This window comes from Scyliorhinus canicula, chromosome 23 (genome assembly GCF_902713615.1).
Source record: "Scyliorhinus canicula chromosome 23, sScyCan1.1, whole genome shotgun sequence".
Classification (NCBI taxonomy): Eukaryota; Metazoa; Chordata; class Chondrichthyes; order Carcharhiniformes; family Scyliorhinidae; genus Scyliorhinus; species Scyliorhinus canicula.
Window position 1 is genome coordinate 24091345 of NC_052168.1, and position 18295 is coordinate 24109639.

At 46.9% G+C, this 18295-nt stretch overlaps 1 protein-coding gene across 6 annotated transcripts in view; it reads right to left on the bottom strand.

The window, feature by feature from the left end:
* Nucleotides 1-18295, bottom strand: part of LOC119956443 (ankyrin repeat and fibronectin type-III domain-containing protein 1-like) — a 320281-nt gene that overhangs the window by 136162 nt on the left and 165824 nt on the right. Inside the window, exon 1 of one of the 6 annotated variants that reach the window (XM_038783682.1) lies at nt 9451-9469. The exons of the other annotated variants lie outside the window; for them this stretch is intronic. The gene's annotated coding sequence lies outside the window, so the exon portion shown is untranslated. Of the gene's footprint in view, nt 1-9450; nt 9470-18295 lie in introns of those variants that run through there. 6 annotated transcript variants of the gene reach the window in all.

An 18295-nucleotide genomic window follows, 5' to 3' on the forward strand; every position in this document is an offset into this window, starting at 1 on the left:
ATGGCCTCCTGAGACTGGGCCATGGCCTGCTGAGACTGGGCCATGGCCTGCTGAGACTGGGCCATGGCCTGCAGAGACCGGGCCAGACTGCGGAGCGCGGCTGCAATGTCCAGCTGGCTCTGGGACATGGCTGCCTGTGAGAGAGAAGCCCTGTCCTGGGCCACGGAAGTTGCATGCACATGAAGCCTCACGCCTTACATAACCTGACCTATGGCCAAAACCGTTACACCCATTGCCTCCACCGCGGACGCCACCCGTGCGGTGTCGGCCTGGTTGGCAGCCATGACCGACACCACTCCCTGCTCCTGGACGCGGATGGACTCCTTCACCTGCGGCTGCAGCTGCTGGCTGTCATCCCGTTGTCTAGTCCCTGGGTGTCCAAATGCATCGGGTCAATGAGTGGGTCCGGAAAGTCCAGGAACCCAGGAACCATCTGGGTGGCAGCTGGTTGCTGGGGATGTGCTGCCCTCCCACTGTCTGGCCCCTCGGCTGCTATCTATCTTACTTACAAGTGCAATGGCGATTCTGAGCAAACATGATGCAACAAAATCCTGCAAATGGATTGAAATGAATGATAAGGCTCATCTTTCTACTGCATCACAAGAGATGACCGTGTATTCGGAAAAGTACTGTTTTCCAGCAGCCGGACTACAAAATGCCGAAATGAAAAGGGAAAGATGCGTTCTACGCATATGTAGATGAGACATTGCTTCTCAGTGGGAAGTCCTTGAGGGAGCTGACTGAAAATGCACCAGCCAGGTCTTGGTAAAATTACTTTGCAATAATATGAAGGGAATTATGAAATGACGTTGATAGACCAGCTGCCTCTTTATAGATCTATTCTAAATTTACAGCTATCATACAGGATACTTCATTGAATACTGCTTTATTCACAGCCAAGAGTACTTCTTATTGGGTATCCATTAGTCCTATATTAAGTGTGCCCGAGCGTTGCCCATTAGCACTGACACGCTGGAATAGAAACTGGTCACCATTGACCCCATTTCTGGTCAAAGAAATGGATAAAAAATGGTCAGTTTCAGTGGATTATGAGCCCCAAGGATGCCTGACAAACATCCAACAATATTGTCAACTGGAATGATAGTGATATACCAAAAGCCGATTTGACCGTGAATGTGGCCTTTAAAGCAAGACTTGGTGGGCCTAAAAAGTTAGTGAAGTGAATTATATGACAAGAGCGCCAGAAAGAAGAAAAATTCACAGTGTGTCATGTTAATATGTTCAAAAGGTGTTTTGAGAGGCAGGATGATGTTAGTCATTATAACTCAAAGAGAAGAGATAAATCCTAGAGAGTCTGAACTTGACATTCCCCAAATTAGATTCGACAATGAGGAAGTAATAATAAATTGGAATACCTTCTGGAAGAAAATCAGCATGACCTGAAAGAGCTATTACAATCACATAGAGTTATATGTGGGAACAAATAAGGGTATACAAGGGCGGTAACATGATGTAGATGTAGGAAGTTTTGTTCCAATTAAGCAATATCCATATTGACCGAATCCACTCAAGTTGGCACAAGTTGGCCGCATGCGCAGACTCTGACCTCCCGGAAGTGCAAGGAGCCATTTCGACAGCGAGAGCTGCGAGCTCTACGATGGCTCCCTGCTATCCCCCAGAAAAACAGGGAATCTGTGGCCTTTTGACACCCGCTTTCTTGACGTAAAAGACCACAGTTTTCGCGATGGCATGGGGACTCCTCGTGTGCGATGTGGGAGCTCAGGGACACGTCCACTGTCCCTGGCTCCTTCACGTGTAAGAAGTGTGTCCAGTTGCAGCTCCTGTTAGACCGCTTGACGGCTCTGGAGCTGCGGATGGACTCACTTTGGAGCATCTGCGATGCTGAGGACGTCGTGGATAGCACGTTTATCGAGTTGGTCACACCACAGGTGAAAGTTACTGAGGGAGATAGAAAATGGGTGACCAAAAGACAGAGCAAGAGTAGGACGGCAGTGCAGGTGTCCCCTGCGGTCATCTCCCTGCAAAACAGATATACCACTTTGGATACTGTTTGGGGGAGATGGCTCACCAGGGGAAGGCAGCAGCAGCCAGGTTTTCATGGCACAGTGGCTAGCTCTGCTGAGCAGCAGGGCAGGAAGAAGAATGGCAGGGCTATAGTGATAGGGGACTCAATCATAAGGGGAATAGTCAGGTGGTTCTGCGGATGCAATCGAGACTCGAGGATGGTATGTTGCCTCCTTGGTGCAAGGGTCAAGGATGTCTTCGGAGAGGCTGCAGGACATTCTGGGGGGGGGGGGGGAGGGTGAACAGCCAGCTGTCGTGGTGCACACAGATACCAACGATATAGGTAAAAAATGGGACACGGTCCTACAAGCTGAATTCAGGGAGTTAGGAGTTAAACAAAAAAGTAGGACCTCAAAGGTAGTAATCTCAGCATTGCTACCTGTGCCATGAGCTAGTCAGAGTAGGAATGTCAGGATAGATAGGATGAATGCGTGGCTCGGGAGATGGTGCAAAAGGGAGGGATTCAAATTCCTGGGGCATTGGAACCGGTTCTGGGGAGGAGGGACCAGTTCAAACTGGACGGTCTGCACCTGGGCAGGGCTGGAACCAATGCCCTGGGGGAGGGGGGAGGGGTGGTGTTTGCTAGAGCTGTTGGGGAGGGTTTAAACTAATGTTGCAGGGGTTGGGAACCAATGGAGGAAGGTAGTAAAACAGGGACAGAAACAAAAGACAGTAAGGGGGAAAGTGTAAGGCACAGGGGCCATAGTCAAAAATCAAAAAGGGCGACAGTACAAGGTACAGTGACTGAGGGAAGCTCAGTGAATAGGCCCAGTAATACTAAAAGGAATAAAACGGGAAGTAAAAACACAAAGGGTAAGTGACGCGGCAGATTGTGACAGGAAGATATGGGTTCAATGACAAGGACAATTAGGAGAAAAGTTAAGAGGAAATATAACTTAAGAGAGTTTACTGATCAAGGTGTTAAGATTCAAAACAGAGGTATAAAAGCCAACATAAGTGTACTTTACCTGAATGCTCGTAGTATTCGGAATAAGGTACATGAGGTGATGGCGCAAATCATCATGAATGACTGATTTAGTGGCCATCACTGAAACATGGTTAAAGGATGGTCACGACTGGGAGTTAAATATCCAAGAGTATCAAACTATTCGGAAGGACAGAGTGGATGGTAAGGGAGGTGGTGTTGCTCTGTTATTTAAGGATGACATCCGGGCAATAGTAAGGGATGACATCGGTGTTATGGAGGATAAGGTTGAATCCATTTGGGTGGAAATCAGGAATGGTAAGGCGAAAAAGTCACTGATAGGAGTAGTCTATAGGCCACCAAATAGTAACATTATGGTGGGGCAGGCAATAAACAAAGAAATAACTGATGCATGTAGAAATGGTACAGCAGTTAACATGGGGGATTTTAATCTACATGTCGATTGGTTTAACCAGGTCGGTCAAGGCAGCCTTGAGGAGGAGTTTATAGAATGTATCCGTGATAGTTTCCTAGAACAGTATGTAATGGAACCTACGAAGGAACAAACGGTCCTAGATCTTGTCCTGTGTAATGAGACAGGATTGATTAATGATCTCATAGTTATGGATCCTCTCAGAAGGAGCGATCACAATATGGTGGAATTTAAAATACAGATGGAGGGTGAGAAGGTAAAATCAAACACTAGTGTTTTGTGCTTAAACAAAGGAGATTACAATGGGATGAGAGAAGATAGACTTCTCTCTAAGGTAGACTGGGAGCAAAGACTTTATGGTGAAACAGTTGAGGAACAGTGGAGAACCTTCCAAGCGATTTTTCACAGTGCTCAGCAAAGGTTTATACCAACAAAAAGGAAGGACGGTAGAAAGAGGGAAAATCGACCATGGATATCTAAGGAAATAAGGGAGAGTATCAAATTGAAGTAAAAAGTATACAAAGTGGCAAAGATTAGTGGGAGACTAGAGGACTGGGAAATCTTTTGCGGGCAACAGAAAGCTACTAAAAAGCTATAAAGAAGAGTAATATAGATTATGAGAGTAAACTTACTCAGAATATAAAAACAGATAGTAAAAGTTTCTACAAATATATAAAACAAAAAAGAGTGGCTGAAGTAAATATTGGTCCTTTAGAGGATTGGAAGGGAGATTTAATAATGGGATATGAGGAAGTGGCTGAGGAACTGAACAGGTCTTTTGGGTCGGTCTTCACAGTGGAAGACACAAAAAACATACCAGTGACTGATAGAAATGAGGCTATGACAGGTGAGGACCTTGAAAGGATTGTTATCACTAAGGAGGTAGTGATGGGCAAGCCAATGGGACTAAGGGTAGACAAGTCTCCTGGCCCTGATGGAATGCATACCAGAGTGCTAAAAGCGATGGCTAGGGAAATTGCAAATGCACCAGTGATAATTTCCCAAAAGTCACTAGACTCTGGGTTGGTCCCAGCGGATTGGAAATTAGCAAACGTGACACCACTGTTTAAAAAAGGAGGTAGGCATAAAGCGGGTAATTATAGGCCAGTGAACTTAACTTCGGTAGTAGGGAAGATGCTGGAATCTATCATCAAAGAAGAAATAGCGAGACATCTGGATGGAAATTGTCCCATTAGGCAGACGCAGCATGGGTTCATAAAGGGCAGGTCGTGCCTAACAAATTTCGTGGAATTTTTTGAGGACATTACCATAGAGGTAGATAACGGGGTGCCAATGGATGTGGTATATCTGGATTTCCAGAAACCTTTTGACAAGGTGCCACACAAAAGGTTGCTGCATCAGATAAAGATGCATGGCATTAAGGGTAAAGTAGTAGCATGGATAGAGGATTGGTTAATTAATAGAAAGCAATGCGTGGGGATTAATGGGTATTTCTCTGGTTGGCAATCTGTAGCTCGTGGCGTCCCTCAGGGATCAGTGTTGGGCCCACAATTGTTCACAATTTACATAGATGATTTGGAGTTGGGGAACAAGGGCAATGTGTCCAAGTTTGAAGACGACACTAAGATGAGTGGTAAAGCGAAAAGTGCAGAGGATACTGGAAGTCTGCAGAGGGATTTGGATAGGTTAAGTGAATGGGCTAGGGTCTGGAAGATGGAATACAATGTTGATAAATGTGAGGTTATCCATTTTGGTAGAAAAAACAGCAAAAGGGATTATTATTTAAATGATAAAATATTAAAACATGCTGCTGTGCAGAGAGACCTGGGTGTGCTCGTGCATGAGTCGCAAAAAGTTGGTTTACAGGTGCAGCAGGTGATTAAGAAAGCGAATGGAATTTTCTCCTTCATTGCTAGAGGGATGGAGTTTAGGAAGGTTATTCTGAAATTGTATAAGGTGTTAGTGAGGCCACACCTGGAGTATCGTGTTCAGTTTTGGTATCCTTACCTGAGAAATGACATACTGGTGTGCAGAGGAGATTCACTAGGTTAATCCCAGAGTTGAAGGGGTTGGATTTTGAGGAGAGGTTGAGTAGACTGGGACTGTACTCACTGGAATTTAGATGGATGAGGGGGGATCTTATAGAAACATATAAAATTATGAAGGGAATAGATAGGTTAGATGCGGGCAGGTTGTTTCCACTGGCAGGGGAAAGCAGAACTAGGGGGCATAGCCTCAAAATAAGGGGAAATAGATTTAGGACTGAGTTTAGGAGGAACTTCTTCACCCAAAGGGTTGTGAATCTATGGAATTCCTTGCCCAGTGAAGCAATTGAGTCTCCTTCATTAAATGTTTTTAAGATAAAGATAGATAGTTTTTTGAAGAGTAAAGGGATTAAGGGTTACGGTGTTCGGGCCGGAAAGTGGAGCTGAGTCCAAAAAAGATCAGCCATGATCTCATTGAATGACGGAGCAGGCTCGAGGGGCCAGATGGCCTACTCCTGCTCCTAGTTCTTATGTTCTTGTGACTCAGTCCCAAAATCGGAGAATCCAGCCTTATAGGCTCAGGGGTCAGCACTGAGACACACATCAGCTAGGCCATCATACGTTTTAAACTAATGTGGCAGGGGGATGGGAACCATATTAGGAAGTTAGAGGTCAGTAAAGAAGCAGCAACTAAAGCCAGTAAGGTCTGAGGCAATAAACTCCATGTGACTAAGGGGAAGAATAGAAAGGGAAGAGATGATGAACGCAAAGGGCCAGGTGGTCTGAGGTGCATTTATTTTAATGCGAGAAGTGTAGCAGGTAAGGCAGATGAACTTAGGGCTTGGATCAGTACCTGGGAATATGATGCTATTGGTATTACTGAGACTTGGTTGAGGGAAGGGCAGGACTGGCAACTGAATATCCCAGGGTATAGATGCTTCAGGAGGGATAGAGGGGGAGGTTGAAGGGGTGGAGGAGTTGCATTGCTCGTCAGAGATGATATCACAGCTGTGATTCAGGAGGGCATGATGGAGGATTCGAGCACTGAGGCAATATGGGTGGAGCTGAGAAATAGGAAGGGTACAGTAACATTGTTGGGACTTTACTACAGGCCTCCCAAAAGCGAGCATGAAGTAGAGGTACAAATATGCAGACAGATTATAGAAAAATGTAGGAGCAATAAGGTGGTTGTGATGGGAGATTTTAACTTCCCCTACATTGAATGGGATTCGTGTAGTGTTGGAGGCGTAGATGAAGCAGTTTGTAAGGAGCATCCAGGAGAGTTTTTTAGAGCAGTATGTAAATAGTCCAACTCGGGAAGGGGCCATACTGGACCTGGTATTGGGGAATGATCCCGGCCAGGTGGTTGATGTTTCAGTCGGTGATTACTTTGGGAATAGCGATAACAATTCCGTAAGTTTTGGAATACTCATGGACAAGGGCAAGAGGGGTCCGAAAGGAAGAGTGCTAAATTGGGGAAAGGCAGAGTATAACAAAATTCGGCAGGAGCTAGGGAATGTGGATTGGGAGCAGCTGTTTAAGGGTAAATCCACATTTGAAATGTGGAAGTCTTTTAAGGAAAGGTTGATTAGAGTGCAGGACAGACATGTTCCTGTGAAAATGAAAGATAGAAATGGCAAGATTAGGGAACCATGGATGACGGGTGAAATTGTAAGATTAGCTAAAATGAAAAAGGAAGTATACATAGGATCGAGGCAACTCAAAACTGATGAAGCTTTGGAGGAATATCGGGAAAGTAGGACGAATCTCAAACCCGCAATAAAGAGGGCTAAAAGGGGTCATGAAATATCTTTGGCTAACAGGGTTAAGGAAAATCCCAAAGCCTTTTATTCGTATGTAAGGAACAAGAGGGTAACTAGAGAAAGGATAGGCCCACTCAAAGACAAAAGAGGGAATTTATGTGTGGACTCAGAGGAAATGGGTGAGATTCTTAATGAGTACTTTGCATCGGTATTCACAAAGGAGAGGGACAAGACGGATGTTGAGGCTAGGGATGGATGTTTAAATACTCCAGGTCAAGTTGTCATACGGAAGGGGGAAGCTTTGGGTATTCTAAAAGACATTAAGGTGGACAAGTCCCCAGGACCGGATGGGATCTATCCCAGGTTACTGAGGGAAGCGAGGGTCGAAATAGCTGGGGCTTTAACAGATATCTTTGCAGCATCCCGGTTGAGGACCCGGAGGACTGGTGAATTGCTAATGTTGTCCCTTTGTTTAAGAAGGGTAGCAGGGATAATCCAGGGAATTATAGACCTGTGAGCTTGACGTCAGTGATAGGCAAACTGTTGGAGAAGATACTGAGGGATAGGATCTATTCACATCTGGAAGAAAATAGACTTATCAGTGATAGGCAGCATGGTTTTGTGCAGGGAAGGTCATGTCTTACAAACCTAATAGAATTCTTTGAGGAAGTGACAAAGTTATTTGATGAGGGAAGGGCTGTAGATGTCATATACATGGACTTTAGTAAGGCGTTTGATAAGGTTTCCCATGGCAGGTTGATGAAAAAAGTGAAATCGTATGGGGTTCAGGGTGTACTAGCTAGATGGATAAAGAACTGGCTGGGCAACAGGAAACAGAGAGTAGTGGTGGAAGGGAGTGTCTCAAAATGGAGAAGGGTGACTAGTGGTGTTCCACAGGGATCCGTGCTCGGACCACTGTTGTTTGTGATCTACATAAATGACCTGGAGGAAGGTATAGGTGGTCTGATTAGCAAGTTTGCAGATGATACTAAGATTGGTGGATTTGCAGATAGCGAGGAGGACTGTCAGAGAATACAACAAAATATAGATAGATTGGAGAGTTGGGCAGAGAAATGGCAGATGGAGTTCAATCCAGGCAAATGCGAGGTGATGCATTTTGGAAGAACAAATTCAAGAGCGGACTATATGGTCAATGGAAGGGTCTTGGGGAAAATTGATGTACAGAGAGATCTGGGAGGTCAGGTCCATTGTACCCTGAAGGTGGCAGCGCAGGTGGATAGAGTGGTCAAGAAGGCATACAGCATGCTTGCCTTCATCGGACGGGGTATTGAGTACAAGAGTTGGCAGGTCATGTTACAGTTGTATAGGACTTTGGTTCGGCCACATTTGGAATACTGCGTGCAGTTCTGGTCGCCACATTACCAGAAGGATGTGGATGCTTTGGAGAGGGTGCAGAGGAGGTTCACCAGGATGTTGCCTGGTATGGAGGGTGCTAGCTATGAAGAAAGGTTGAGTAGATTAGGATTGTTTTCATTGGAAAGACGGAGGTTGAAGGGGGACCTGATTGAGGTCTACAAAATTATGAGATGTATGGACAGGGTGGATAGCAACAAGCTTTTCCCAAGAGTGGGGGTGTCAGTTACACGGGGCCACGATTTCAAGGTGAGAGGGGGAAAGTTTAAGGGAGATGTGCGCGGAACGTTTTTTATGCAGAGGGTGGTGGGTGCCTGGAACGCTTTACCAGCGGAGGTGGTAGAGGCGGGCACGATAGCATCATTTAAGATGCATCTGGACAGGTATATGAACGTGCGGGAACAGAGGGAAGTAGACCTTGGAAAATAGGAGACTAGTTTAGATAAAGGATCTGGATTGGCGCAGGCTGGGAGGGCCGAACGGCCTGTTCCTGTGCTGTAATTTTCTTTGTTCTTTGTTCTAGATGGCAGTGAGTTCTCAGTAAAAACTAAGCAATTTCACCACAATCAACCACAATTTTAGCATGATTATTAATCTCTCTTCTGGTGTCACACTGTGCCAGATGACTTCCGCAAAAAGTTTATGTCAACGAACAGAGAGTAACCAAATGAAAACAGATTTTGCCTATGTAAAACTAGCGGATGGAAATGTAGTATTAATGCACAAAGACTTCATACATAAACAGAATATCCTGTCCTACAATTTTGCTGATGTGCTTTTGCACACTTTAGATGGTCGCAAGACTGATTTAGCAAAAATAAACAAATTACCCTTTTAATCTGTAATTATCAATCTGCAAAATAGTGTGAAAATGTGGTTACTGAGAAGGAGATTTTGTTTTGTGGGTAGTTTAATACACGAAAGGAGAAACATGCATTTCTATAAAGAAAGACTTGAATTTACCTTGCCCATTTCACCACCATTGGATGTTCCAAACTATTTTACAGTTGATTAAGTATTTTATTTTTCGGAGTAGTTATTGTTGTAATGCAGCAGCCAATGTATTCACAGGAATATCTCAGAGCCAGCAGTGGTATAAATGGCCCAAGGAGTTGGGTTCTCATGATGTTGGTGGAGAAAGATGTGCTGCCCAGGACACTTGGGAGAATTCCTGGTTCTTCGCCAGGTAGCTCCTTGGAAGCTTTTATATTCACCATTAAGGCTGCGGATTAATGTTTCTTCTGAGAAATGGCACTCCTGTCAAGGCAGCACTCCCTTAGTACTACACTTGAGTGTCAACCTAGATTGTACAGTCAGATCCTGGAGTGAGACATGAACTCGCAAACATCTCACTCAGGTGAGAATACGACCAGCAAACTGACACTTGCTGCCGGGGAAGTTAAAAATAACAATGACCTTTGATATTTGTTGAATTTTACATTTATTGAATTTTACTTATATTCATGCTATGAATAACATTTGTATAGGAGTAATTGATTACCATGCCTATTTCTCAATAGTACAATAACTGTTTATAATCAGCAGTTCCAACACAAAAAAGATACTCCACTCTTCTTGTTAAAGGAGCAGTTTTAACAGTCTCTTACCACTGAGGTGCTGGTAAAAAAAACACCATTTACTCCCCGTCTTAGAGGTTTACGTTTCTCGCAGGAGCGCATATCACAGGACTCAGACAGGTTACTTCAGGGTCAATACTGAAACACACTTCAGTGTACAGTACTAGACAGGAGTGAGTTGCTCTTGTGTAATCTACCCTCGCTTTTAACTCAACACAAAGAAATTTGTATAGAGACTTGAATATGGTGAAATGTTTCAGCCGTTTGTCAGAAGTGCTATCGAGCAAGATGTGACATCAAACCACAGAAGGAGGTCTTATGCTAGGTGATCATAAGTTTTGTGGACCATGGAGGAGTTCACACCTAGTAGTTTAAATAAAACAAAGTTTTATTAAGATAAACTATTATTTACAATAGACAAAAGATCTCTGCTGGGTCCCTCCCATCGGTACCAAAAGCGATAATTACACATGGTTTAGATTCCCCCCCCCCCCCCCCCCCCCCCCCCCACTCACAGGGGAGCTGGTATTCAGCAAGGTTTACGGGAGTCACCCCGTATGTCCCGTAAGTAACCGATCTGGCTATGACAACGAAACTGGTTTAAAGAGCGTCTTCGGAAGACGGGAGAGGTACAGGGAGAGAATTTCAGAGCTGAGGGCCAAGGCAGCTGGAGGCACAGCCGCCAATGGTGCAGCGATAACAATCAAAGATGCTGAAATAGGCAGAATTGGACGAGCGCAGAGTTCTCGGAGGTTGGTACAGCTGGAGGAGGATCGAGGGATAGGGAGGGGTGAGGTGATGACCAGGTTTGGAAACCAGGATGAGAACATGTAAATTCAGGCATTGCCGAACTGAGAGAGATGTCTGGTCAGCGAGCACAGGGGAGATGGGTTTGTGGGACTTGGTGTGAGTTAGGATATGGAAAGCAGGGTTCTGCACGAGAGGAAGTTTCCAAAGGGTGGAAGTATAAGGCCGGCTAAAAAAAGCATAGGGACAGTTCATGTAAGAAAGGCTAACCTCTTATTAAACCAAGGGTCCACCCCCCCCCCCCCCCCCCCCCCCCCCCCCCACACCCCCGGGTTGACAGGGCCCTCAAATGTGTCCATCCACCCTCCACTGTGCATTTCTTCCTTTGCCCTCTCAGAATCATGAAAGGGTTCCTCTGGTCTTCGCTTGCACCCATTCAGCTTCCACATTCACACGCTCACCCTTTGTCATTTCCTCCACCTCCAGCCTGATCCATCACCAAACACATCCTCCCCACTCCTTTCAGCATTATAAGAGGGACTGAGGGAGTCAACGGATGTGCAGATTAGGTGCATTGGCCTCCTGCACTGTAGGGATTCTATGTTCCGTCTGTGACACCCTGGCCACTCTTCAATCCTCCCCCTCACCCCTCCCACCCACACAACCTTCACCACCTTCTATGATACCTGCCCATGCAAACACAGCAGATGCAACACCTGCCCTTTTACCTCCTCCCTTCTTACCACCCAGGGCCCTGAACACCTTACCCAGGTAAAAAAGTGATTTACTTGAGCTACTTTGACATTAGTATACTGCTGACAAGGTTGCCTCCTCGATTCTTGGAAGACCAATTTCAGATTAGGTGATCCCTTTGCTGAACACCTCCATTCAGTCTGCAGGCGTGACCCCACACATAGGAACATAGGAATTAGGAGTAGAAGAAGGCAATTCAGCCTCTCGAGCCTGCCCTGCCATTCAAACAGATCATGGCTCATCTCTTCCTGGTCTCAAATCCACAATCCACCTCCCCATGTGTTCCCCATAATCCCCTTAACCCGTTTTTTGTCAGAACTTCCAGTCACCTGTCATTTCAATCCTTCTTTCCACTCGGTCCTGGTCTCTTGCACTGTATCATTGAGGCTTATTGAATCAGAGAAAATATAAGCAGGAGGAGGCCATTCAGCCCTTCCAGCCTGCTCTGCCAACTTGAGGAACAGCAGAACATAATTTGATTAGGCAGCTTAAAGCCTTCTGGACTTCATAATAAGATCAGATCATAATCACCACCCCAAGTTTTTTGAGTCATCTGCTGTTGGTGCTGATTCCACTGTTGCCATTTTCACCTCCTCTAGATCCACTGTGTTTTGTTTCTTTACTCATCCCATTTGATCATTTAATCTGTCCTGCCTCCCACCCTTTTGTAATCTTCAGCACTCCGCACCTTCCCCCCATCTCCGCACTTGCTTAAAACTGTTACATCTCTTAGCAATTGTCAATTGTAATGAGAAAGTCCCTCTGTTACTTTCTCCACAGATGCTACCTAATCTGCTGAGCATTTCCAGTGTTTTTTCTGTTCCTATGACGTATGCAAATGTCTGCAGAATGATGGGGGCAAATGGAAACTTCCATGCACTGCACCTGTACATCAGGTTCTGAATAACTTGGCTTGTGGCCCCATGCTTTATTTGGCGTTTTGAGGTAGAGAACCACTGGGAAATTAGCAGCTGAACAGTACGACCTCGATTTGTTCAGAGACAATGGAATGTCCTTGAGGACGACGGAGGAGCTGGCAAACACCCAAAGGGGTCTCAGCATGGCTCATCTGTGTTATTTTTGTTCAGTGTAAAAGACCACCCCTGTCCTTCTTGTGGCAGGAGAGTTGCAGACAGAGGAACACAGATTAAAGATAACTGGAAAAAGAGCCACATGCAAGATTAGATTTTTTTTATCATTAAACGGTGAGCCTGGATCCGAACGCACTGCCTTACAGTGTAGCAGAAGCAGAATCAATAATAACCTGCTGAAGGAAATCTGAGGCATCTGCTGTTGGTGCTGATTCCACTGTTGCCATTTTCACCTCCTCTAGATCCACTGTGTTTTGTTTCTTTACTCATCCCATGGAGCAGGGGAAGGATGTCTTGTTGGGCTATCAGTAACGAGCCAGGAGCTTGGGGTTCAAGTCCTATTCCCGCACTTGATGGCCAAGGAAGGTGCGTTCATAACACGGCCAAACAGATTAAGTATCCCGCAAGTCCTTCCATACACGGCAATGGCAGAGGGTAAGAGTGGGAGAGATTCCTGGTCAGCCATGTGATGGAAAGAATGTCGGAGCCTCTACATCACTATCCATAGCTCCAGACTACAACATGCTTGTAAATCATAGAGTCATAAAATACATACGGTGCAGAATGAGGGTATTCGGCCCATCGAACAAGCACCCCACCCAGGCTCACTCTCCCACCCTATTGTCGTAACCCCACCTCACCTTTGGACACTAAGCATGGCCAATCCACCTAATCTATACATCTTTGGACTGTGTGAGGAAACAGGAGCACCTAGAGGAAACCCACGCGGACACGGGGAGAAAGTGCAAACGCTACACTCAAGGCTGGAATTGAACCTGGGTCCCTGGCGCTGTGAGACAGCAATGCTAACCACCGTGCCACCACGCTGCCCTGTTTACATTGCCACAGCATTTGCTAAGAGAGTTTTTCCGACTGTTCCAGTGATGCTGCCATCATCGTTGATGACAGAGGGTCCTGTTGTTGGCGGGGGGGGTGGAGGAGGGGAATACATCAGGAATTTACGGGAGTATTCTGGCAGAGACATTGCGGGGGGGGGGGGGGGGGGGGGATTACAGTCAAATGGGAGGAAGAATTTTGAGGGGTGATGGAGGAGAGGGTGCGGTGTGATGCCCTACAAAGGGTGAATGCATCTTGTCGTCCTGTACAGTTAAAAGTGGTTCATTGGGCACACTTAACAAGGGCTAGGATGAGTCGGTTGTTTGAGGTTGTAGAAGATAGGTGTGAGTGGTGTGGGAGGGGCTCAGCGAATCATGTTCGTATGTTCTGGGTTTGTCCTAAACTGGCAAACGTCTGGGGCTCCTTCTTCAGCACCATGTCGGCGATCATACAAATGGATTTTGAGCCTTCATCCCCTAGAGGCCATTTTCGGGGTGTCAGACCAGCTGGAGATGCAGTTGTTTTAGCCTTCGCCTCACTGATTACTCGCAGGCGGGTTCTGTTGGGGGGGAGTTCAGCTTCTCCACCCAGTGCCTTGGCATGGCTGGGGGATCTCATGGAGTTTTCGCACCTTGAGAAAATTAAATATATACTGAGGCTCGATTGGGAGTTTTTATATAAGATGGCAGCCATTTGTTATGTATTTCAAGGAACTGATCATTTTTAGATGTTAGGGGAGGTTGAGGTGTGGGGGGGCAAAAAGGGTTGGGGGCTGTTTTTTTCTTTTTGGGGGGGTTTATTTGCTTTGTGTATATAAAAGATGTTCAATAAAAATATTTTAAAAAATGTATTGCCACAGCAACTTGGACCCCTTTGGGGGCTGTACGACTCGTTTGGATCAGATTCGTGCCAACAGCATGGGGTTCAATCCCTGTTCTAGTTGTGGTGTAATCAGGACTTTCCTCCTTGAGGTGGTGGAGGATGCGGCGCTGCGGGTGGAATGGGGAAGGGATAGGGCAATGGTCCCTTCAGGGAGCTGACACATACACAATGGATCAAATGGCCTCCTGCTGTGAGGCATGATTTTATGATTATCGATTCCACCCTCTCTGTGTACCAGATGTGTTATTACAGCATTGATTATGTGTCCAACAGGAATCTTTGCTACAATAACTTATTGACAGAAAGAATGAAAATACTTGCATTTATATATCAATGTCCTGGGGGATGGGGGTTACCATTGACCAGTATCTGAACGACACCAGCCATATAAATACTGTGGCTACAAGACCAGGTCAGAGGTTGGGAATTCTGCAGCAAGTAACTCACCTCCTGATGCCCCAATGTCTGTCAACCACCTGCAAGGTACAAGTCAGGAGTGTGATGGAATACTTCCCACTTGATGAGTGCATTTCAAACAACATTCAAGATGCTCAACACCATCCAGGACAAAGCAGCCCCGCTTGATTGGCACCCCATCCACAAACATTCATTCCTTTCACCACCGACACACAGTAGCAGCCGTGTGTACCATCGACAAGATGGCACGGTAGCGCAGTGGTTAGCACTGTTGCTTCACAAGACCAGGGACCCAGGTTCGATTCCCGGCTTGGTTCACTGTCTGAGCGGAGTCTGCACGTTCTCCACATGTCTGCGTGGGTTTCCTCCGGATGCTCCGGTTTCCTCCCACAGTCCAAAGATGTGCGGATTAGGTGGATTGGTTATGCTAAATTGTCCAATGGTGTCCAAACGTTAGGTGAGGCTGCTGGGTTATGGGGATAGAGTGGATGTGTGGGCTTAGGTAGGCTGCTCTTTCAGGAGCCGGTGTAGACTCCTTGGGCTGAATGGGCAGAATCTGTAAACTTTATGATTCTATGAAGATACCAGAACTCACCAAGGCTCTTTACCATGGACACTACGACCTATAAGGACAAGGGCAGCAGATGCCTGGGATCCCCATCACCTGGACATTCCCCTTCAAGTCATTCGCCATCCTGACTCGGAAAGATATTGGCCGCTCCTTCGCTGTCACTGGGCCAAAATCTTGGAATTTTCTCCCTAACAGCACCGTGGTGAGCTGCCTTCTTGAACCGCTGCAGTCCACAAGGTGTAGGTACACCGACGTACCTACACCTTGTGGACTGCAGCGGTTCAAGAAGGCAGCCCACCACCACCTTCTGAAGGGTAATTAAGGATAGGCAATGAATACTAGCCTAGCCAGCGACGCCCACATCCAGTAAATTCATTTAAAAAAAGCATCTTTCATGGCCTCGGGGTGCCCCAAATCACTTTATGGGCAACAACACACCTGTGTGCAGTCATTGTGGTAATGTGGGAAACACAGCAGCTATAATCTGTTCTCAATCAAAAGTTCCCACAAACAGATAAAGATAATAAAATGTATTTTAGTAATGTTGGATGAGGGATAAATATTGTCCAGGACACTGGCTATTACATGAGACCTCATGATCGTCCAGACTTTGACAAAGAGTCATCCAGACTCGACAGGTTAGCTGCTCTGTGGCAGCCTGTTCTCCACAGCTGATCTTTGAAACAAATTAATATGTTCAGCAAAATATTGTATTTTAGGTTAAAATAACAGCAGGAGGTAGCAGCAGTCACAGATGACGGTAATGTGTGCTCAACTCCTACACAAAGCCTTTCTGGGTCTGACTCAGAGTTTCTCGGCGTGTATGACAGACCACAATCTTCACGAAACTGAGACATAAATGGAAACTCACCCTTAGAACAAAACCAAGAGTCACGAATGTCAGGCCCACTACAGCGATGGGCTGAGAGTATAAATTCCACCAGCTCCAGTTTATCTATCCCCATCACAATCAGTGCTATTTTTCTTTATTCTTGCACGGAATGTGGGTGTCGCTGGCCAGGCCAGCATTTGTTGCCCATCCCGAATTGCCCTAACTGAGGGTCTCGCTATGTCATTTTAGAGGGGGGCAGTTAAGAGTCAACCACAAGCCTGTAGGTCTGGAGTCACATGTAGGCCAGACCGGGTAAGGACGGCAGATTTCCTTCCCCAAAGGACATTAGTGAACCAGATGGGTTTTTACAACAATCAATGAGAGTTTCATGCTCACCATTATTGAGACTAGTTTTCAATTCCAGATGTTATTAATTGAATTTAAATTCCACCAGCATTAACTAGCCTGGGCTTCTGAATAATTAGTCCAGTGAGATTATCATTACACCAGCAGACTTGCAACTTTACAACATGTGTTTGTTTGTGTAGTGGGCCTGCCCCTTACCTTAAATCCAGGCCCTCTGGTTATTCCCTCCTTTATTAAAGTTGTGATGACTGTAGGAAGTTATTATATATATATAATAACCGACCCTGGGGGCGGGCCTCCGCTGTGGCATGGCCCGCGATCGGGGCCAACTGATCGGCGGGCTGGCCTCCCGGGCAGGGAGCCTCTTTTGCTCCGCGCCGTTCCCTGTAGCCCTACGCCATGTTGCGGTGGGGCCGGTGCAGAGAAGGGAGCCACCGCATACGCGCACTGCCGGTCACAGTGTGCAGGCTCAGACCTGCGGCACCCATTTGATGCCGGCATCGGCAGCTGGAGTGGCGTGGGTCGCTCCAGTGCCATGCTGCCCCCCTGTAGGGGTCAGAATTGCAGCTCCTGAGGGCATGTTGACGACGTTGTGAAACGTTGTCACCACTTAGCCCCAGGATTAGAGAATCCCGTCCATGGTTTCTATGAGATCCCTCCCTCATTCTTTGAACTCCAGCACAGGCAATCCTAACCGACTCAATCTCTCCTCAAACGTCAGTCCTGCCTCCTCAGGAATCAGTATGGTAAACCTTCTCTACATTTCCTCTATAGCAAAAACATCCTTTATCAGACCAATACTGCAGAGTATGGGCGGGATTCTCCGGTCCTGGGGCTAAGTGTTGACGGCATCGGAAACGGTGGAGCGGTTTTTTGACGGTGTCATCTGGCTGCTAGGGGCAGCGATCCTGCGCCACACAGGAGGCCAGCACGGTACTGGAACGCTTCACGCAGCTCCAGCTGCCGCATAGCCAGTGCGGGTCCACGCATGCACGCCACGGCCTGCGCAAGTTCGCACATGTGTGTGGGTTGGTTTCTCCTTGCCAGCCCCCCCGGGCAACATGGCGGAGCCCTACAGGGGTCCGGCGTGGAGGAACATAGGCCCCCCCGGGATTAGCTTGCCCACCGATCGATAGGCCCCGATTATGGACCTGGCCCCCATGGAGACCCCCGCAGAGTTGGATCCCCCCCTTCCCCACACCAGAATGGTCCCTGCAGCATGAACGCCGAGGTCCCGCTGGGTAGGACCACACGCGAGCGGCGGCGGGACTCGGCTGAACTCGGCGGGCATTCGGCCCGTCGAGCGCGGAGAATCGGCGGGGGGGGGGGGGCGCATTGAGCGGCCCCCGACCGGCGCCGCGGCGACTGTGCCAGAGGCACAGACCCGCACTCCCCCACCACCGATTCTCCGACCCGGCGCAAATCCCGTCCAATATTCCAAGTGTGGCCTCACCAAGGCCCTGTATAATTGTCCTCTCGCTATGAAGGCCAACATGCCTTTTGCCTTCTTTACAGTCTGTTGCATCTGCATGCTTACTTTCAACAACATCTGTTCGAGGACACCCAGGTCTCTTTGCACACCAAAACTCGCCAACATTGAGGGCATTAAAAAATTTATTGGATAAGCATATGGATGATAAGGGCATAGTGTAGGTTAGATGGCCTTTAGTTTTTTTTTCCATGTCGGTGCAACATCGAGGGCCGAAGGGCCTGTACTGCGCTGTATCGTTCTATG